Here is a 20,376-nt window from a genome sequence, read left to right as displayed (position 1 = left end):
GCATCAGCCTCACCACTGCTGAAATGACAGCCTAAACTCCAATATGGGATTTCATGGAATCATAGAAATGTACAAGAACAGAAGGGGATCTTTCAGCCCGTTTTGCCTACGCTGGTTCTTTGAAAGGACAGCCATGCTATATCCCATGTCCCTACTTTGTGCCCATAAATTCTTCATCCTCAAGTACCTGTCCAACCCTCTTGTAAAATTATCTATGAAGTCAGATTCCACCACTTTTTGATTCCATATCCCAACAACTCTGAATGAAAATAATTTTCATTATCTCCTCATTTTTTGTCCATAAACTTACATCCATGATCTCTGGTTATTGGCCCACTTCCTAGAGAGAATAGTTTTCCTCTATCTGCTTTATCAAAACCTCTCACCTTCTTAAAAGCCATATCTGTTCTGATACCTCTTAACCTTCTCTGTTCCAAAAAGAATAGTCGTAATTTTTCCAACCTTGTGCCATAATCAAAGTTCACCATCCCTGGTAATATTCTGACAAACCTGCTTCATACCCTTTCTAAGGTCATTCCACCTCTCCTTAAGTGTGATGTCCAGAATTGTCCAGTTGAGGCCATACCACATGATGTATAAAATGCTAAAAAGTTCTCTTTGTTTTTATATTTAATTCTTCTATTTGTACACACAAGAAACCCACATGAATAAGGCTTGTGAGATTAGGGGTAATATATTAGTATAGATCGATTTAAGTGAGTTAGATAAGGGCCCCAAGTGTAATATATCCAGGTTTTCCTTTGATGCACAGCTTCGTGGTAAAGTAAACTGTGAGGAGGATGCAACGAGTCTGCAAAAGGATATAGACAAGATCAGTGACTGGACAAGAAAGTGGAGGGAGTACAATGTGGGGAAGTTTCAAATTATTCATTTTGGTAAAAAACATGGAAAAACAGATTACTTTTAAAGCCAAAAGACTAGAAAAATTGCTGTTCAGAAGATTTTTAGAATTCTTGCACAGGAATCACAGAAAGTTGATATATTGATTGGTATTTAGAAGAATGAAAAAATATTTCATTTAAATGTGTATAATCCTTTGAGGGTTTGACAGGATAGATGTTAAGTGCTATTCCTTCTGGCTGGAGAGTCTAGAACTAAGGGTCATAGTTCCCTCCCCCCACCCTTCATTTGACAGCTCTCTCATTCCAGGAATCAATCAGTTGAACATTTGTTGCACACCCTCTTCAGACAAGTAAATCCTTCTTAGGTAAAGAGACAAAAACTCTGCACAGTAACCTGTTGCGGTTTCATCAAAGCCCTGTATAAGTGCAGAAAGAATTCCTTACTCTAGGACTTCAACACACTTGCAATAAAAGATAATATTCTCAGGATAAAGGGTCAGCAATTTAGAACAGAAATAAGTAGAAATTTCTTCGCTCAAAACATCATAATCTTTTGGAATTCTTGATATCACCTTCTCATCATAACCAAAGTTCATCATTTCTAGTGACCTCCTCTATACCCTTTCTAACACTTCTCCCGAAGTGTGATGCCCAGAATTGTCCAACTGAGGTCATACCCTGTGATTTTAGGATTTTTGGGCACTAAGGTTATCAAGGCCAATGGCAGGGAAATAGAATTGATGTAGATATTCAGCTTAGAACTTTTTGAATGGCAAAACAAGTTTAATCAGCCAAATTGCCTCATTCTTATATTCTGATATCCTTCTTTTAGCCTTATCAATTTCCCATTTCACATTTAAGAATTGATGTATGTGGACACCAAGGTGTGTCTGCTCAGCTACACTTTTCAAATCATGCAATTAATAGTATACCATTTTTCCATATTGATCATCCAAGTGTAACTTTGCACTTCTCTACACTGAATTTCCATCTGCCATGTTTGTACTCATTTCACTATTCTGTTAATCCTGAACTCTAGAATTACCCTCATCATCATCTACTACTTTTCATTTTGTCTCATCTGCAAATTTTATAATGCTGCTCCTTACACTTAGTCTAAGTTGTTTGTAAAAATTAGAGACCCAAAACTCGGCATTGGGAAACACCACGCAAATCGCTTCCCAGTGCGAAATATATCCATCCTCTATCACTGGCCTTTGCCTCTGTTACTAAACCATTCCATTTCAAAATCACTGCCTTTCTCTTTAATTCCACGAGCTTCCATCTTATTTACAAGCCTCCTGTGCAGCAGGTTGTCAAATGCTTTTTGAAAGTTCAGATATACAGCATCTACTGTGCTACAATGATTCACCTTATCTGTCACCTTATGAAATAATTTAATCAAGTTAATCAGACATAAATCCATGCTGACCTTTCCTGATTAACCCATGATTTTCCAAATGAAAATTTGTATTGTCCTGACGCTTTCCAGAAACTTCTCTGTCACTGATCTTAGGTTGGCTGGCCCATAGTTTCCATGATTTGATTTATTATTGTCACATGTATTAGTGTACAGTAAAAAGTATTGTTTCTTGCGCACTATACAGACAAAATATACCATTCATAGAGAAGGAAACAAGAGAGTGCAGAATGTAGTGTTACAGTTATACCTAGGGTGTGAAGAAAGATCAACTTAATGCAAGGTAGGTCCATTCAAAAGTCTGGCAGCAGCAGGCAAGAAGCTGTTCTTGAGTCAGTTGGTACATGACCTCAGACTTTTATATCTTTTTCCTGAAGGAAGAAGATGGAAGAGAGCATGTCTGGGATGCAAGGGTTCCTTAATTATGCTGGCTGCTTTGCCAAGGTAGCAGGAAGTGTAGACAGAGTCAATGGATGGGAGGTTGGTTTGCATGATGGATTGGGCTACATTCATGACCTTTTGTAGTTCCTTGCAGTCTTGGGCAGAGCAGGAGCCATACCAAGCTGTGATACAATCAGAAGAATGCTATCTATGGTGCATTTGTAAAAGTTAGTAAGAGTCGTAGCTGAATTTCTTCCATCTTCTGTGAAAGTAGGGGCATTTGGGGCTTTCTTAACTACAGTGTCAGCGTGGGGAGCACCAGGACAGGTTGTTGATGATCTGGACACCTAAAAACTTGAGGCTCTTGACCCTTTCTACTTCGTCCCTATTGATGTAGACAGCAGCATGTTCTCCTTTATGCTTCCTGAAGTCGATGACAATCTCCTTCGTTTTGTTGATATTGAGGGAGAGATTATTGTTGCCGCACCAGTTCACCAGATTCTGCATCTTATTTCTGTAGTCTGTCTCATCATTGTTTGAAGTCTGATCCCCTACAGTGGTATCATTAGCAAACTTGAAAATCGAATTGGAGGGAAACTTCGTCACACAGTCATAGGTGTAGAAGGTGTAGGGGGCTGAGAATACAGCCTTGTGGGGCACTGGTGTTGAGGATGATCATGGAGGAGGTGTTGTTGCCTATCCTTAATGATTGTGGTCTGTGAGTTAGGAAGTTCAGGATCCAGTCACAGTGGGAGTTGCCGAGGCCCAGGCCACGGAGTTTGAAGATGAGTTTCGTGGGAATAATGGTGTTGAAGTCAAACTGTAGTCAATAAATAGGAATCTGACGTAGGTGTCATTGTTAACTAGGTGTTCCAGGATTGAGTGCAGGGCCAGGGAAATGGCATCTTCTGTGGACCTGTTGTGGCAGTAGGCAAACTGTAGTGGATCCAAGTAGTCCAGGAGGCTGGAATTGATTCATGCCATGACTAACCTTTCGAACACTTCATAATGATGGATATCAGAGCCACCGGTTGATAGTCATTAAGGCATGCTGCATGGTTTTTCTTCGGTACCGGGATGATGGTCGTCTTCCTGAAGCAGTTAGGAACTTCAGGTTGTTGTAAAGAGAGATTGAAGATGTCTGTGAATACCCCGCCAGCTAATCCGCGCAGGGTCTGAGCGCTCGTCCAGGTACCCCATCTGGGCCAGTCACTTTTTGTGGGTTGATCTTCAAGGAAACTGCTGACATCTGCAATGGTGACCCCAGATACAGGTTCATCCACTGGATGAAATATACACCACTACAAATAGCATTGAAACGAAACATCCTGAGGCCTTGTACATCATGGCTGGGGACTTCAATCGGACCAAGCTCAAGAGCGTACTACCAAGTTACCACTAACATGTCTCCTGTTCCACCAGAGGCTCAAAACACCCTAGACTGCTGCTACACAAATATCAAACATGCCCAGGACTTCCAGAGTGGAGGACATGCTCTCACTGACCGCTTGCTCAAAATGGGCATAGAATGCATTGAGCTCATCAGAGAGGGTGCGTTGGAGCCAGCGATTTTACATGCCTTCATTCTGTTATGTTTTGTAGACCTTGTCATAGTCGGCGGGGGTGGTACTAGCCCGGGACTCTAGCTTGGTGTGGTACTGTCTTTTGGCATCTTTGACGGACCTCCTTGGATCATATCTGGCTTTCTTGTATTGGTCAGTGTCGCCTGATTTGAACGCCTCAGACGTCAGCAAGCATGGATAATCCTGTTCATCCATGGTTTCCGATTGGGGAACACGCAGATTTGCTTCTTGGTCTGCTATCGGATTACGAATGAAGTCAGTTACTGTAGTGGTATACGCGTTCAGGCTGGTTGCAGAGTTTTTAAGTACTGACTAGTTCACTGAGTCCAAGCAGCCCCACAGGAGATAATCCGATTCCTCAGACCAACAATGATGGATTCTCCTGCTTCAGTTTTCACTTGTAAGCCAGGAGCAAGACCACAGCCTTGTGGTCTGATTTGCCGAAGTGTGGGCAGGTGATAGAGTGGTAGGCATGTTTGATATTTGTGTAGCAGCAGTCTAGGGTGTTTTGAGCCTCTGGTGGAACAGGAGACATGTTAGTGGTAACTTGGTAGTACACTCTTGAGCTTGGTCCAATTGAAGTCCCCAGCCATGATGGACAAGGCCTCAGGATGTTTCGTTTCAATGCTATTTGTAGTGGTGTATATTTCATCCAGTGTGATTTTCACATCTGCACGGGATAGCATGTAAACTGCCATCAGGATAACAGAGATGAACTCCCCAGAATGTAGTAAGGGTGGCATTTTAGCGTAAGGTATTCTAGTCAAGGGAGCAGAAAGTTGCTAGTGTTGCTACATCTATGCACCACGAGGGGTTGATTAGGAAGAAGACCCCACCTCCCCTAGCCTTGCCTGAGGTCCACTCGATGGACTGAGAAGCCTTCTGATTGTAGTGCACTGTCCAGTGATTCATCTCTCTTTAATAATGGTATAACGTTAACAACTTCCTGTCTTCTGACATTACAATATACAATGAGGTTTGAAAGATTGTGACAAATGCCTCAGCTATTTTTACCATTGCTTCTTTCAGCAACTGAGTATGCATTCCGCTCAGACCAGGTGGCTTACCAACTATAGATAATGCTTATCTTTTTAGTATGTTTTCTTTTGCTATTACTATCTAGTCTGTAACTTCTTTCTTTTTTGATGTGATCTTCACATTATTCTCTTCCTTTTTGATAACATACAAGGTTTTCACGTTCTTTAAGCCAAGTCCTCAGCTTCTATATGAAGATTTTTCTTCGGGTGCTGAATAGACCCAAAGTTCTTAAATTATTAAAAAAGTACCAAAAACCTTACACTTCATATGTTTCAAAATGTTTTGGATTTAGTTTATTGTTGACTGCTAATCTTTTCTGCTAACCGTTGCCTCCTACATTAACTTCTTTAATCTCTACTTTCCTTTATCTTCTAGGTTATTAACGGAATCTTGTCCCTTACATTAATCATAAGTCTCTCTTTTCTGGTTCATTTTAATTTTTATTTCCATTGTCATCCAAAACACATTAGCTTTGGATGTTCTAACTTTGCCTTTTGAAGGAATATGTATAGTTTGAACCTAAACTATCTCCTCTGAAATCTGCCATTACTTAGCTGTTTTACCTTGTAACCACCTTTTCCAATCCACCTGTGCTGGGTTCCTTCCAAAATCACTGAAATTAGCTCTTCCCAGTTGAGCATTTTTACCTTGTGTTTTTTTGGCCTCTTTCCATAATTGTCTGAGATGAATTACATTGTGGTCACTGTTTGCTAGATGATATCCTATTGCAATACATTCCACTTACCCTGCTTCATTTCCCAGAACCAGACCAAACACTGCTTCCTTCCCTGCTAGACTGGAGACATAATCGCCTCCTTTTCACAGGTAAAATGATACAAAACTGTCAGCTTTTGTCCTGATTACCCTGTGAAACTGACAGGAAGTTCTGGCATTCCCCCATATACAGTTATGTGTGGAAATTAAGAAGCTACTGTTCATGAATCTGTGCTCCTCTTCATAGTATGGGGGTAACACATCAGCAGAGTTCCCTAGATTCAGGAGTCGTCCCTCTGGATTGGAAAATTACTCATGCCATTCCACTTTTTAAGGAGGGTGAAAGAGCAAAACCAGGGAATTACAAACCAGTTAGTTTTTTCTGTTGTGGGGAAACTACTGGAATCTATCATTAAGGATAGGGTATCTGAACACCCCAAAAATTTTTAGTTAACTAGGGAGAGCCAGCATGGATTCATGACCACTGGGCCATGTCTAACAAACCTCATTGATGTTTTTGAAAAGGTGACTAAACTTAAACCACTTTCCAGGTATTTAGTGTTACAAACCAAAAGGACAGGAATTAACTCAATGCACTTAAACAAACTTCCATTTATTTAACACTTTCGGTACCAAACCCAAACTTACAACAGTTGCAGCACTTTAACTCTTTCACTGAACATTAATTCGTTGACTGAAACTCTAACTCTTTAATTGAAACTCTAACTCTTTAACTGAAATGAATACTACCCAGTTCAGAATGAACTGGCCAAGTCCGTTCCTGATGTAGATTTTCTATATGGTTCTTCTGTCTTTTCTGAAGATGTTCTTTCAGGGCACACTTGCAGTGGTTGATCTCTGAGTTATCACAAGACAAAAGGGCTGAAACTGCCTTTATCATAAACTGCTGACACTCAGCCAATGATGTAACTGGAAACCAATCACATTGTTTGATCAGGTTCATGGAATTACTCACAAACAACTCCATGATGCTTAGTTTAAATGAAGTTTAAATGAAGCTTAGTTCAAACAACTATCCATATTTGTTCAGCCAAGGAATTACCAGGTCACATCCACACCTTCCCCTGTATCCCATGAGATTTCATTTTTCTGATCAGTCTGCCATATGGGACTTTGTCAGATATCTTACTGAAATCCAGGTAGACAGTATACACTGCAATATCCTTGTTAATTCCTCTTGTTACTAACTCAAAAATTCTATTGAGTTAGTTAGACACAATATTCTCCTTTACAAAACAATGCTGACTATCCCCGATTAATCCAGTAGCAACCTCCTCGTGAACCTGCTCCTGGAACTTATGAGATGAGCTATCAACAGATCAGGCAGCGGGCGATCAATGGGGCCATCCACCCTTACTGTTTGCCCCTCTACCGTGGCTATGTTCGCGGCCAGATGTCCCTGGAGAGGAAGCATGTGGTGTCCACGGGCACGGTTGACGCCTTCCGCACCCATTGGGCATCGCAGGGGCTGGGGTGTATTATAAACGCCGAAAATCACATTATGATTTAATGTTGTAAGTTTCCTTTCGACTTTGTTTTTTGTTCGGGTTGTTCCCCCTCCTTTTGGGGAGCTGCCCTTCTAATTTGTCCTTAAATTAATTTGAGTTTATTTATTTGGTTGGTGTTGAAAGATATCCCTGATTAATCCTTGCCTTTCAAAGTGACAGTTCATCCTGTCTCTCAGAATTATTTCCAATAACTCCCAAACTGACCAGCCTAAAGTTTCCTGGTCTATCTGTTGCACCCTTTTTAACTAGTAGTACAGTGTTTGCAAACCTCCAATCCTCTGGGACCTCAGTATATTTAGTAAGGATTGTAAAACAAACCTCAGAGCATCCATTAGTTCCTCCCTGGTTTCATTCAACAGCCTAAGATACAATCCATCTGGCTCTGGTGATTTATCCACTTCAATGATGCGAAGCCCTCCAGTACTACCTCTCTCTTTATGCTTATTGTGTCTAATATTTCACACCTCTCCTCTTTAGTATAGAATGCTTGCATCATCCCTCTTATTGCTGTTTATAGAAACTTGTAAACAAATTGTCTGTTACGTTCCTTACGTTACTTCAACTGTATTTCTTTGGCTAATGCATTTTGAGATGTCCTGAGTTGCTGAAAGGCATTATTGTGCTAAAAGTTATTTCTTTCTTTCTGTTCCCCATTTTCAAACATGTATATCCCCAGTCTACTTTGGGATTGTTAACGTTGCTCAATATTATTGTCCTGTTGTTCTTTGTAGCTCCCTGATCTGCCTATAGATCAACTCTTCTATTTTATTTTCATTGTTGGCCTGTAGCACACACCAAACATTGTACATTTTTAATTTCTAGTACTTAACTATCTTGATACTGTCATAATGCCATGATAAAATGATTTCTTAATACTACCACCTACACAGTTTTCCCATGCAAACTCTCTAAAAATGCCATAACTAAAAATATTAAAATCCCAATCGAAATCCATGCTACTGTTTCTAACTGTCCTAAATTTCTTTGAATGTTTTTTTTCTGTTTGCATGCATGCAACAACGACCTATCTCTCAGTTCCTTAAAATGTTGACGTTTTGAACCAGAACTTCTATCTCTCACTGCCTCAAATCTTTAGCTTTTCCTCCAGACCCCTCCCTTACATTGCAAATTACATGAAATTATTCTCCATTGCAAAACCATTACATTTTGTTTGCCATTCATAAATAACTATGAGAAAAAGAGTTTAAAAGCATTGGACGGAATCTCAGATGAATAAACCCGCATGTGGGGGATCTGGTAATAATTCAAGAACCTGTTTGCAATTGAAGAAGGGGGCTTGCCAGGGCTCTTCAACTCAACTGAGTACCAGCATCCCACTTTTCAGAGCCTGCCCTCTCTGGTTTCTAGGCCAGTCAGAGAAGGCAACTGAGTGTCAATCTGTCAGAGGAAGGTTTTCTGGATAAAGGAACCTGGCAGGAATCAGAATATCTAACCAACACACCTTACTGCTCAACCCTTCATTCTCATCTTTGCACCATCTCACACTGATTCCTCACAATCACCAATGATAAATGTTGTCTTTACTTCCTCTTTACACAATCCATTTCTCACACACACAACTCTTGTCTTTCTCACTTTTTGGGAGGAGAGAGCACAACTCTGGGGAGAGACAGAGAAGAAACAATGGGAGTCTTCCAGTGATTGCCATCTTGACAGCCACTGGCAATGTGTGTCTCTGGTCATAGAATCATAGAAACCCTACGGTGCAGAAAGAGGCCATTTGGCCCATCAGGTCTGCAACGACCACAATCCCACCCAGGCCCCACCACCATATCCCTACATATTTCACCAGCTAATCCTTCTAACCTACACATCTCAGGACATTAAGGGGCAATTTTAGAATGGCCAATCAACTTAACCTGCACATCTTTGGACTGTGGGAGGAAACCGGAGCACCCACGCAGACACAAGGAGAATGTGCACACTCCACACAGGCAGTGACCCAAGCCGGAAATCAAACCCAGGTGCCTGAAGCTGTGAAGCAGCAGTGCTAACCACTGTGCTACCAGTCCACTGGGAATGAGGGCTTGCTCCAGGCTGCAGATGATAGCAATGATCTAACTTGAAAATCTGAGCCTCCTGAAGCACTTTATGCTGCTCATACATGTCATACACTCTGTACTGTGATGTGGCGTATGGCTGAGGAGAAAGCAGCTGTTGCTAGTTTTGTTCCTGCTGCCCCTAATGCTCATGATGTTCCTTCTATCCGTGTTCCTTATTAGAGACGCAAGGTACAGTTATATTAGCTGATGCCATGCCGTGATGCAAGCCAACAGCAAAGAAGTGCAGATCAAGGCGAGCGAAATGCATGAAATGCCAACTTAGTGACAACTCATTCCTCCACCAAACATCTGTTTACATCCTCCATATCAATTCACCTAATATCCATCATGAGTAGACCTCAGGAGCCATGCTGAGATAAAATAAAATAAAATTCTAAATATCTATTAAAGACTTCACTATCTAAAACACTCCCATTCATGAAACTTCATTCAATGTCCCAATCCTCCGTCCTCAACCTAACAAAAATGAGATGTGTTGGAACAGAAGACAAGAGTTACAGATCCAGGTTCCATCTGCCACTTTGGGAGGCCCCCAGAATCTCCATGACTCCATGAAAATCCAGGTCTTCCTATTAGATTCACAGAAGAATCATTCTGCACAATGCACTTGCCTATTTACCCAACAATTAGATGCGGCTTCCCTGCTTATAGAACATAGAACACTACAGCACAAGCAGGCCCTTCGGCCCACAAGTTGCGCCGATCACATCTATACCTACCAAGCCATAGAACTATCTGTAACTTCCAATGCCATTAGATCCCATATCCTCATCCAGAAGTCTTTTAAAAGACCCCAGTGAGTTCACCTCTACCACGACCGACGGCAGCCGATTCCACTCACTCACCACCCTCTGAGTGAAAAACTTTCCCCTAACATCTCCTCTGTACTTGCTTCCCAGCATCTTAAACCTGTGTCCTCTAGTAGCGCCCATTTCAGCCCTGGTAAATAGCCTCTGAGAATCCACCCTATCTATTCCTCTCAACATTTTATAAGCCTCTATCAGGTCGCCTCTCAACCTTCGTTTCTCCAGGGAGAAGAGCCCTAGCTCCCTCAACCTATCTTCATAAGGCATGCCTCCCAATCCAGGCAACATCCTTGTAAATCTCCTCTGCACCCTCTCAATAGCTTCCACATCCTTCCTGTAGTGAGGCGACCAGAACTGTGCACAGTACTCCGAGTGGGGTCTGACAAGGGTCCTATAAAGTTACAGCATTACCTCCCGACTCCTAAACTCAATCCCTCGATTAATGAAGGCCAGTGCACCATACGCCTTCTTGACCACATCCTCCACCTGCGAGGCCGATTTAAGAGTCTTATGGACCCGGACCCCAAGATCCTTCTGCTCTTCAACCCAGCTAAGACTCCTACCCTTGACATTGTACTCCTGCATCCTGTTGGTCCTGCAAAAATGGACCACTACACATTTATCCGCGTTGAAATCCATCTGCCACTTCCCCGCCCAGTCTTGCATCCTATCTATGTCACGCTCCAACTTCTGACATCCTTCCAGACTATCCACAACTGGGATGCTGGTACTCAGTTGAGTTGAAGAGCCCTGGCAAGCCTCCTGCTTCAATTGCAAACAGGTTCTTGAACTATTACCAGATCCCCCACATGAGGGTTTATTCATCTGAGATTCCGTCCAATGCTTTTAAAGTCTTTTTGGAAAGTCCTCCAAATTAAAATCTGGAATTGGGAGGAACCATGTTGGTTCCCAACCCAACGCCGCTTCTTAACATTTAACACTCCCCCCACCTCTTGCCTACACCAGACCAACCTACCCTTGGTAGTTAAATTTAAAACATAAAATATAACAGGTTTCAGTTCCAGGCCCACTAATGACATTTAAATAGTATGCAAATTAAGCCCTACTTAGTGCCAGATATCCAACACTGGGAGAGACGCTCAGTCCCAGGTGCCCAGCAGGGAGCCCACGAGACTGCCTCCGCTAGAGTCTCCCAACCCTCTGCACTAAAAATGCAGCACAGTGGGATGGGAGAATTGTCCCCGCATTGCAGAACCAATTGTTGCAACAAAATGGTCACTGAGCATAAAATGTCAAAACTACTCAAGCAGAAATGCAAAATAATAATTTTCAAATGTTTAAAAACAAAGTAAAACATGTCAGTTAAAAAGTTATATTTGTGATATTTCATAAGAACATAAGAAATAGGAGCAGGAGTAGGCCATCTGGCCCTTCGAGCCTGCCCCGCCATTCAATAAGATCATGGCTGATCTGTTGTGGCTCAGTTCCACATTCCCGCCCTCTCCCCATAACCCTTAATCCCCTCTCTTATCAAAAACCCATCAACCCGCGTCTTAAAAATATTTAGCGAGGTAGCCTCCACCACTTCAACGGGCAGAGAATTCCAGAGATTCACCACCCTTTGAGTGAAGAAGTTCTTCCTCAACTCCGTTCTAAACCGCCCCCCCCTTTATCTTGAGGCTGTGCCCCCTAGTCCTACTGTCCTTTCTGAGCGGGAAGAGTCTCTCCACCTCTATCCTATCCATCCCATACATCATCTTATATGTCTCAATGAGATCTCCCCTCATTCTTCTAAACTCTAACGAGTACAAGCCTAGTTTATTCAGCCTCTCCTCATAGCTCAACCCCCTCAACTCCGGCATCAGCCTAGGAAACCTTCTCTGCACTCCCTCCAAGGCCAAAATATCCTTGCGTAAGTACGGCGCCCAAAACTGCACACAGTACTCCAGCTGCGGCCTCACCAATGCCCTATATAGCCGCAGCAAGACCTCCCTAGAATAGTCAAAGGGCTTGTTTCCCAAAATTAGATACTATACTGAAAAGAGATGCTTGGCCAAAGTAACAGTAAGTGGATATGAGAATCCTTGTACAAGAAGGTATATTATTTTGAAAATACTTCCAAAAATATTAGAACTCAAAATGCTATACTACAATATTACAGTCAAAGATTGGCTCTGCAAATACATGAAATTAGCCATTATGATTAAACAAGAATTTTGGTAGATTAAATGAAATTTGTTGGCACCATGTTATAAAATCAGCATAATAATAAACAATATGTGTCAAAAATTAAAGATAATAATTCAAACTTGCCCAAGAAATTCAAAGCCAGCCAGTAAATAACCAGCCATTTAAACATTGTTTAAGCTGGGCTTTCATAGAATCTCCACAGTGCATAAGGAGGCCTTTTTGGCCCATTGAGTCTGCACAAATCACAATTCCACCCAAGCCCTATCCCCATAATCCTAATATTTACCCTGCTAGTCCCCCTGTCACTAAGGCGCAATCTAGCATAGCCAATCAACCTAACTTGCACATTTTTGGACTGTGGGAGGAAACTGGAGCACCCAAAGGCAACCCACGCACACAAAGGGAGGAAGCGCAGACTCCACACAGACAGTGACCCAGGCTAGAATTGAACCCAGGATCCTGGCGCTGTGAGGCAGCAGTGCTAACTACTATGCTACAATACCACCCCATCCTACATCTAGGAAATAAAGGGATGAAAGCTAAAAAGCAAAATCAAAATAATAAAATAAAGAAAATGTCTTTAGGTATTAAAATGAAAAATCAAGCCTCAAAATTTTTTAAAGTAATTTAGTTGAAGCGTTTCATATGTGTAACAGATTTCATTCAATAGTCCACTTAATTACTTCCTTTCACACAATTATTTTAATGAACAACTTTGATCCCATAAAAAAGAAACGCAAATATTGTACCTAAATTGTAACAAAATTTGTACATTTAAAAACATTATTTGAGCAAAAACAAATTTACACAACAAATTTATTATACTTAGCTTGACTCCAGTTTTGTGAGATGTACAATTTTAAATACAACTGATCATTTTCTACATCCTCATGATCCTGAAAATCCTTGGGATCAAAGTTTGTATCTACATTTATATCCTCAAAGTTTATTAATATTCTGAATATCCCATCATCAATGTCAAAGGTAACACCCGTAGTAGCCCCCTTTTTTTAGTATCACTATCTACATTTTCAGTTTCTGTTGAAATATAAAATATTTCATGATAGACCATATCAGAAGTTCCCCATTCTTGAGCAAAATAAATAGATATCTTGGTGATTTTACTCAGCTCTTCTGATTTTCTTCAAGAAGTATTTTAAACTTGAGTGTTGCTGGAAAAAATACATTGGACGGAATTTTCTCAAAAAAATGTAAACTGCAAAAATCCCTAAGGCACTTCACCGGAGCATTATAAAACAAAGTAAGGGCCATGACAATATTCTGGCAATAGCTCTGTGCTCTAGAACTCTGCTGCATCCCTTGCCAAGCTGTTCCAGTACAACCACAACACAGGCATCTACCCCGCAATGTGGCAAATTGCCCAGATATGTCGTACACAGAAACAGGACAAAGCCAACCTGTCAATTACTACCTCATTAGTTTATTTTTGATCATCAGTAAAGTGATGGAAGGGATCGTTAACAGTCAAATGGCACTTATTTCTCACTAACCTGCTCAGAATGCTCAATTTGGATTTTGCCAGGACCACTCAGCTCCTGACTTCATTACAGCCTTGATTCAAACATGGACAAAGGAGCTGAACTCCAGAGGTGAGGTGTGATTGACTGCCCTTGCCATCAAGGCTAAATTTGACCAAGTGTGACATCAAGGAACCCTAGCAAAACTGGAGTCAATGGGAATTAGGAGTAAAAACTCTCAGCTGGTTGAAGTCATATCTAGTACAAAGCAAGATGGTTGTGGTTATTGGAGTTCAGTCACCTTAGCTCCAGGGTATCAGTGCAGGTGTTCCTCAAGAAAGTGTCCTGGCCCAAACATCTTCAGCTCCTTCATCAATGACCTTCCTTCCATCATAAGGTCAGAAGTGGAGATGTTCACTGATGATTGCACAGTGGTCAGCACCATTCATGTCCAAGTGCAACATGAATTGGACAATATCCAGGCTTGGGCTGACAAGTGACTAACATTTGTGCCATGTAAGTGCCAGGCAATCACTATCTCCGACAAGAGAGAATTTTACCATTGCCCCTTGACATTCAGTGGTATTACCATCACTGGATCCCCCACTATCAATTTCCTGAGGGTTACTGTTGACCAGAAACTCAACTAGCCACATAAATTCTGTGGCTACAACAGCAGGTCAGAGGCTAGAAATCCTGCAGTTATTAACTCATTCACTGGCTCTCTGAATCCTGTCCACGTCTTTTTGTCTTCTCACCTAATATCTCCCTTTGATTGGATGAGTGCAGCTCCAGTGATACTCAAGAAGCTTGATGCCACCCAGGACAAAGCAGCCATCCCTTCCATTATTCCACGGTCAACATCCACTCCCTCTAGCACTCAGACACAGTGGCAGCAGTGTGTAGCATCTACAAGATGCACTGCAGGAACTCACCAAGTCTCCTTAAGCAGCACATTCCAAGCTCATGACAACTAACATCTAGAAGGACAAGGGCAGCAAATACATGGGAACGCCACCACTTGAAATTTCCCATCCAAGCCATTCACTATCCTGGCTTGGAAATACTGTGTCTTCCCTTTACTGTCACTGGGTCAAAATCCTGAAACTCCTTCCCTAAAAGCACAGTGGATATACCTACACTGCATTCACTGCAGCAGTTCAAGAAAGCAGCTCAGCATCACCTCCTCAAGTGCAATTAGGGACGGACAGTGAATGCAAGTTTAGCCAGCAAAGCCCATATCCCTTGAATGCATAAAAAAATACATTTTTGGATGAAGAGTGTTTAGTTACCCAGATGTGGAGAGTGCAGTTTTGTGTGCATTATTCATGCAGAGAATAAAATAAACTGTGTCAGATGTTGTTCATATTCACTCTGTTCAAAATACACATGTATGCTTAAAGCAAATTAATGCAGATGCTGGAATCTGAAACCAAAAAAGAAAATGCTGAAAAATCTCAGCATGTCTGGCAGCATCTGTAAGAAGTGAAGAGCTGACATTTCGAGTCCAGGTGACCCTTTCTCAAAAGCTAAAAGGCATAGAAAGTTGGAGATACTTATACTGTAGAGTGAGGGAATGAAAGATGAGTCACAACCAAAGAAACAAGGGGTTAATGGCAGTCCACAGAGAGAATGGGAAGTGTGAATGGCCAAACATCAGACAAACTGAAATCAAAGGGTAAGCTGTGACAAATGAAGATGTGGGGGGAAGGGGGGAGATGGGTGGGAGAGAGGTAAAATTGAGAAATGTGGGAAAAGGCACATGTATGCTTCCACTTTAAAGAATTGATCATTGGTGGTTCCATGCATAACTTCCCTCCATTGTCCTTGAGTGGGCCTACTCTTTCTCTTGTGCCTAATATATGCATAAAAAGCCTGGGGATTCTCCTTGACCCTGTTTGCTAAAGACATTCCATGGCCTCTTTTAGCCCCCCTAATTTCATGTTTAAGTTCATTCCTACTTTCACTGTACCCCTCAAGGGCTTTGTCAGTTTTCAGATGTCTAGACCTATTGTATGCTTCCTTTTTCCTTTCGACTATGCTTACCATTTCCTTTGTCATCCATGGTTCCAAAATTCTGCCATTTCTATCCTTCATTTTTGCTGGGACATGCCTGTCCTGCACTTCAATCAATTGGCTTTTAAAGGCCTCCCATATGTTTGACGTGGATTTGTCCTCAAATAGCAACTGTCAATCAACATTTCCCAGTCCTGTCTAATTTGGATGTATTTGGCCCTCGCCCAATTAAGCACCCTCACCCTCTTGTCCTTATCTATGACAACCCAAAATCTTATGGAATTATGGTCACTAAGCCCAAAATACTCTCCCACTGAAACATCAATCACCTGACCTGGCTCATTCCAAAATATCAAGTCTAGTATAGCCCCCTCCCTGGTTGGATTGCCAACATACTGTATCAACAAGCCTTCCTGGACACATCTAACAAATTGCTCTCCACCCGAGCCCTTGGCTGTAAGGGATTCCCAGTCAATATGGGGGAAGTTAAAGTCACTCATCACAACTACCCTGCTTTTTTCACATCTTTTCAGTATCTGACTCTCATCTGCTCCGCTGTCCCCTGTGGGCTGTTGGGAGGTCTATAGTAAACTCCCAACATTGTGATTTCACCCTTCCTATTCCTGAGTTCCACCCATAATGCCTCACTACAAGATTCCTCCAATGTGTCCTCTCTTAATACAGCAGCGATCTGTCCCCCAATCAGCAATGTGACTCCCCCACCTCTTTTGTTTCCCCGTCTGTCCTGTCTAAAATGATATCCCAGAACGTTAAGCTTGCAGTCCTGACCCTGCTTTAATCATGTCTCCGTAATTGCAATTACATCATAATTCCATGCAGTAATCAAGGCTCCCAGTTCATCTGTCTTACCTGTTATACTTCTTGCATTGATGCAAATGCACTCCAGACTTACAGTCCCACTAAGCCCTGAGGCTTCTCTTTGCCTGCTCTTATTCTGCGCTATATTTATTTCAGTCTCACTTTTTTCCCCAGTCTCTACACTTACTAGCCTGCTGTTCCTGTTCCCACCCCCCACCACACTAGTTAAAACCCTCCCGAACAGCACTAGCAAACCTCCCGCCCAGGATATTGGTGCCCCTCCAGTTCAGATGCAGCCCGTCCTTGTTGTACAGGTCCTACCTTCCCCAGAAGACATCCGAATGATCCAAAAATCTAAAGCCTTCCCTCTTACACCAGCTCTTTAGCCACGTGTTCAACTGTACTTCAACTCAATGGGCGGCACGGTAGCGCAGTGGTTAGCACTGCTGCTTTGCAGCTCTAGGGACCTGGGTTCGATTCCCAGCTTGGATCACTGTCTGTGTGGAGTTTGCACATTCTCCTCGAGCCTGCATGGGTTTCCTCCGGGTGCTCCGGTTTCCTCCCACAGTCCAAAGTCATGCAAATTAGGTTGATTGGCCATGCTAAAAAATTGACCCTTAGTGTTCCTGATCTCTGTAGGTTAGAGGGATTAGCAGGTAATATATGTGGGGGTAGGGCCTGGGTGAGATTGTGGTCTGTGCAGACTCGACGGGCCGAATGGCCTCCTTCGGCACTGTATGGATTCTATGTACTCTCTGTCCAGCCAACTGAACTAATTATATACTGAAGTTATACTGAGCTAACTATATACTGAAGGTAATTTTAATTGGAAGCTGAAAGTAAAGGTTTGTCACAAGGATATCACTGTAATATCTTTTCTGATTCTGTTTCCCTGGGGAAGATGAACCAAGCCTCAGTGACACAGCGTTCACTAGCACTGCTCAATGTCACTCATTGTACACTTTCTAATCACCAGTCTGGCACAGTGGTTAGTACTGCTACCTCACAGTGCCATGGACCCAGGTTTGATTCCTGGCTTGGATCACTGTCTGTGTAGAGTTTGCACATTCTCCCTGTGTTTGCAGGGCTTTCTTCCCACAGTCCAAAAATGTGTGGGTTAAGTGGATTGGCTATGCTAAATTGCCCCTTAATGTCAGGAGGACTAGCTCGGATAAATGCATGGGGTTATGGGGATAGGGCGTGGGTGGAATTGTGGTCGGTGCAGATCTAATGGGCCGAATGGCCTCCTTCTGCATTGTAGGATTTTATGATAAACCCTGAGGGTGATATTTTGAGAGTGCAGAAAGGAGTCCACTAGGTGCAAGTATGAGTGAGGAGGAGCAGCTGGTGGCAGCAGAATTGAAGAAAAGCAGTAGTTTGCTTTCTAGAGGACAAGCTCACAGTACTCCTCAGTTTCTGATCCTGGGCATCTAGACAACACAAGTTTTGATTTCCAAAAAGGATGCCCCTGAGCATTATGTATTGCTGCAGTAATTTGGGTGTGAGGGCGAGCAACACACTTGTTAGGTTTCGATAACAGATAAGGGAAAGCTCGAATTCCAGTGGTCATAGGAATGAAACTACATTTTATAATCTACATTTATAGAGGAGGTTATACCATCATAGGCAAATAAATTTAGCTAAACATTAAAATTGTGGGAAAATGTATAAGACTATTGATTCCTCTCCAAGAATAGAAAGAATAAATTAGGAGGGGATGACTTTTTTTAAAGAAGATATTAATAAAGGAGTTCAACAAATCAAAACTGAGGAATTCTGTGAATCAAAGCCAATACCCTCTGATACCTACACTACATGTGCCAAGCGACTTAGGCAATAGCAAAATAGCCTCCAGTGCTTCCATTCGAGATTTTAGTACCAACAAGGGGCCTGTCCCAGTCATAATCATTCTTTGCATAGATACCTATTGAAACCTACTACTTGGGTTAATACATTGATATATCATCAATTTAGGCCCCAGGAAAGCATTCAGGATTCCAAATGAACGCGCGTCATTCATAAACAGCAGGCAAAGTAACGTTAGAAGATGATGAAAATAAATCTACTATGGATAAATGTGCATTGCTTCTGCCCAATACACTTTGCATGTTGACTCAGACATTTGGGCTTTGAGGAAATTTTTTTTGAGGAAATTTACTTTGCAGTACTTGGACTCCAAGTTGGAATCTGTCACTGGGGGCAAAGATGTCGATGTATTCATCACTTGCAGCTATGGATTTTCCTACGGTTAAACCTGTTGGACTTTAACCTGGCGTTGTGAGACTGCTTTCCTTTAGTAACCAGATAAGGATACAGTTTGAGTTGACTGCAATAGGTACTTGGATTTGATAGTCGGTTTTTTAAACTCCTCTTCATGCTGCTACTCCTTTTGCAAGACAATGAATCACAGGGGCAGCCATCCCTTTCCCCTGAGGGACAACAGTGAAATGTACCTTTCTGCAAAGTGAAATTCTACAGCATGCAGTAGTCAAAGGCTCTGTGGTGTATATTGGTTCAGTCTCGCCAGGTCACTGCAGATGTCAGATGTGCCTCTTTGTGACATTTCTCACTTGGTGTGGTTAGCAGCTACACAGACGTTATGAGTTGCAACAGTCAAAGGTGAATCTTGTCACCCTTGTGGCCAGTCAGATACTTATTCGGCCAAGAAAGAACTGGCATGGCTATCTGGCATAAATTGATCGTGCCAGCTGCCGGCAAATGGTATTTACATGTAATATTTATAATGTTGGTCACAAAGCAGCTGCAGATACATTGTCTAGAAGCCACGATGGTTCTGCATGACTTTATCATCTCAGATAGATAAATACTCTCCATTCTTCTCCTCTTTGTAAGTTTCAGCTCATCTGAAGCTCTGCTGCTTTTATTACATCCTGCTCAGCAATTCTCCACCTCTTAAATCCAATCCTAGCTTCACTCTCCCTGTCTCCGTAATCCCCAATATTGCAACCTCTTCCGAATGTCCCTTCTCCAACGTGTCTTGTTTCACTCTCCATAAAGAATGGGAGAAAAACCGTGAGCGTAACACAAGTCAATCAGACAACTGCCAGTTTAAATAGCGCCTTTCAAGCAGTGAGAGGCGCTACCCAGGACTGTGCTCAAACAAAACTTTTCACAGCCGTTTGAAAATTGAAGATAGGAATATCGATAAAGATGTACAGATGGATGGAGACAGCCAGGAAAATATCAAAACTATGCAAAGAGAAAGATTAAAGAATGAAACATAGAATGACAATGTCAGAATTAGATGGAAATAGAGATTTATATTTAAAATAATGAATTAAAATAAGCAATGTCAAGGAATAAAAGTCAAATAAAATAACAACAGGCCAGTGACTAAAACATTAATCACATCTGCGATTTGAATTTGGGATTATCAACTGCACTCACTGCTTACTCTGGCCTTGAAACTACCTCTTCAATTCCACGTTTTCAAAATTCTGCCATCAGTGTTTTATGTATTTTAATGTTACTTG

This window comes from Carcharhinus amblyrhynchos, chromosome 17 (assembly GCF_965287045.1).
Source record: "Carcharhinus amblyrhynchos chromosome 17, sCarAmb.v2.hapA, whole genome shotgun sequence".
NCBI classification, from domain to species: Eukaryota; Metazoa; Chordata; class Chondrichthyes; order Carcharhiniformes; family Carcharhinidae; genus Carcharhinus; species Carcharhinus amblyrhynchos.
The sequence above is the reverse complement of the archived record's forward strand: the minus strand, read 5'-3'. Positions refer to the sequence as shown.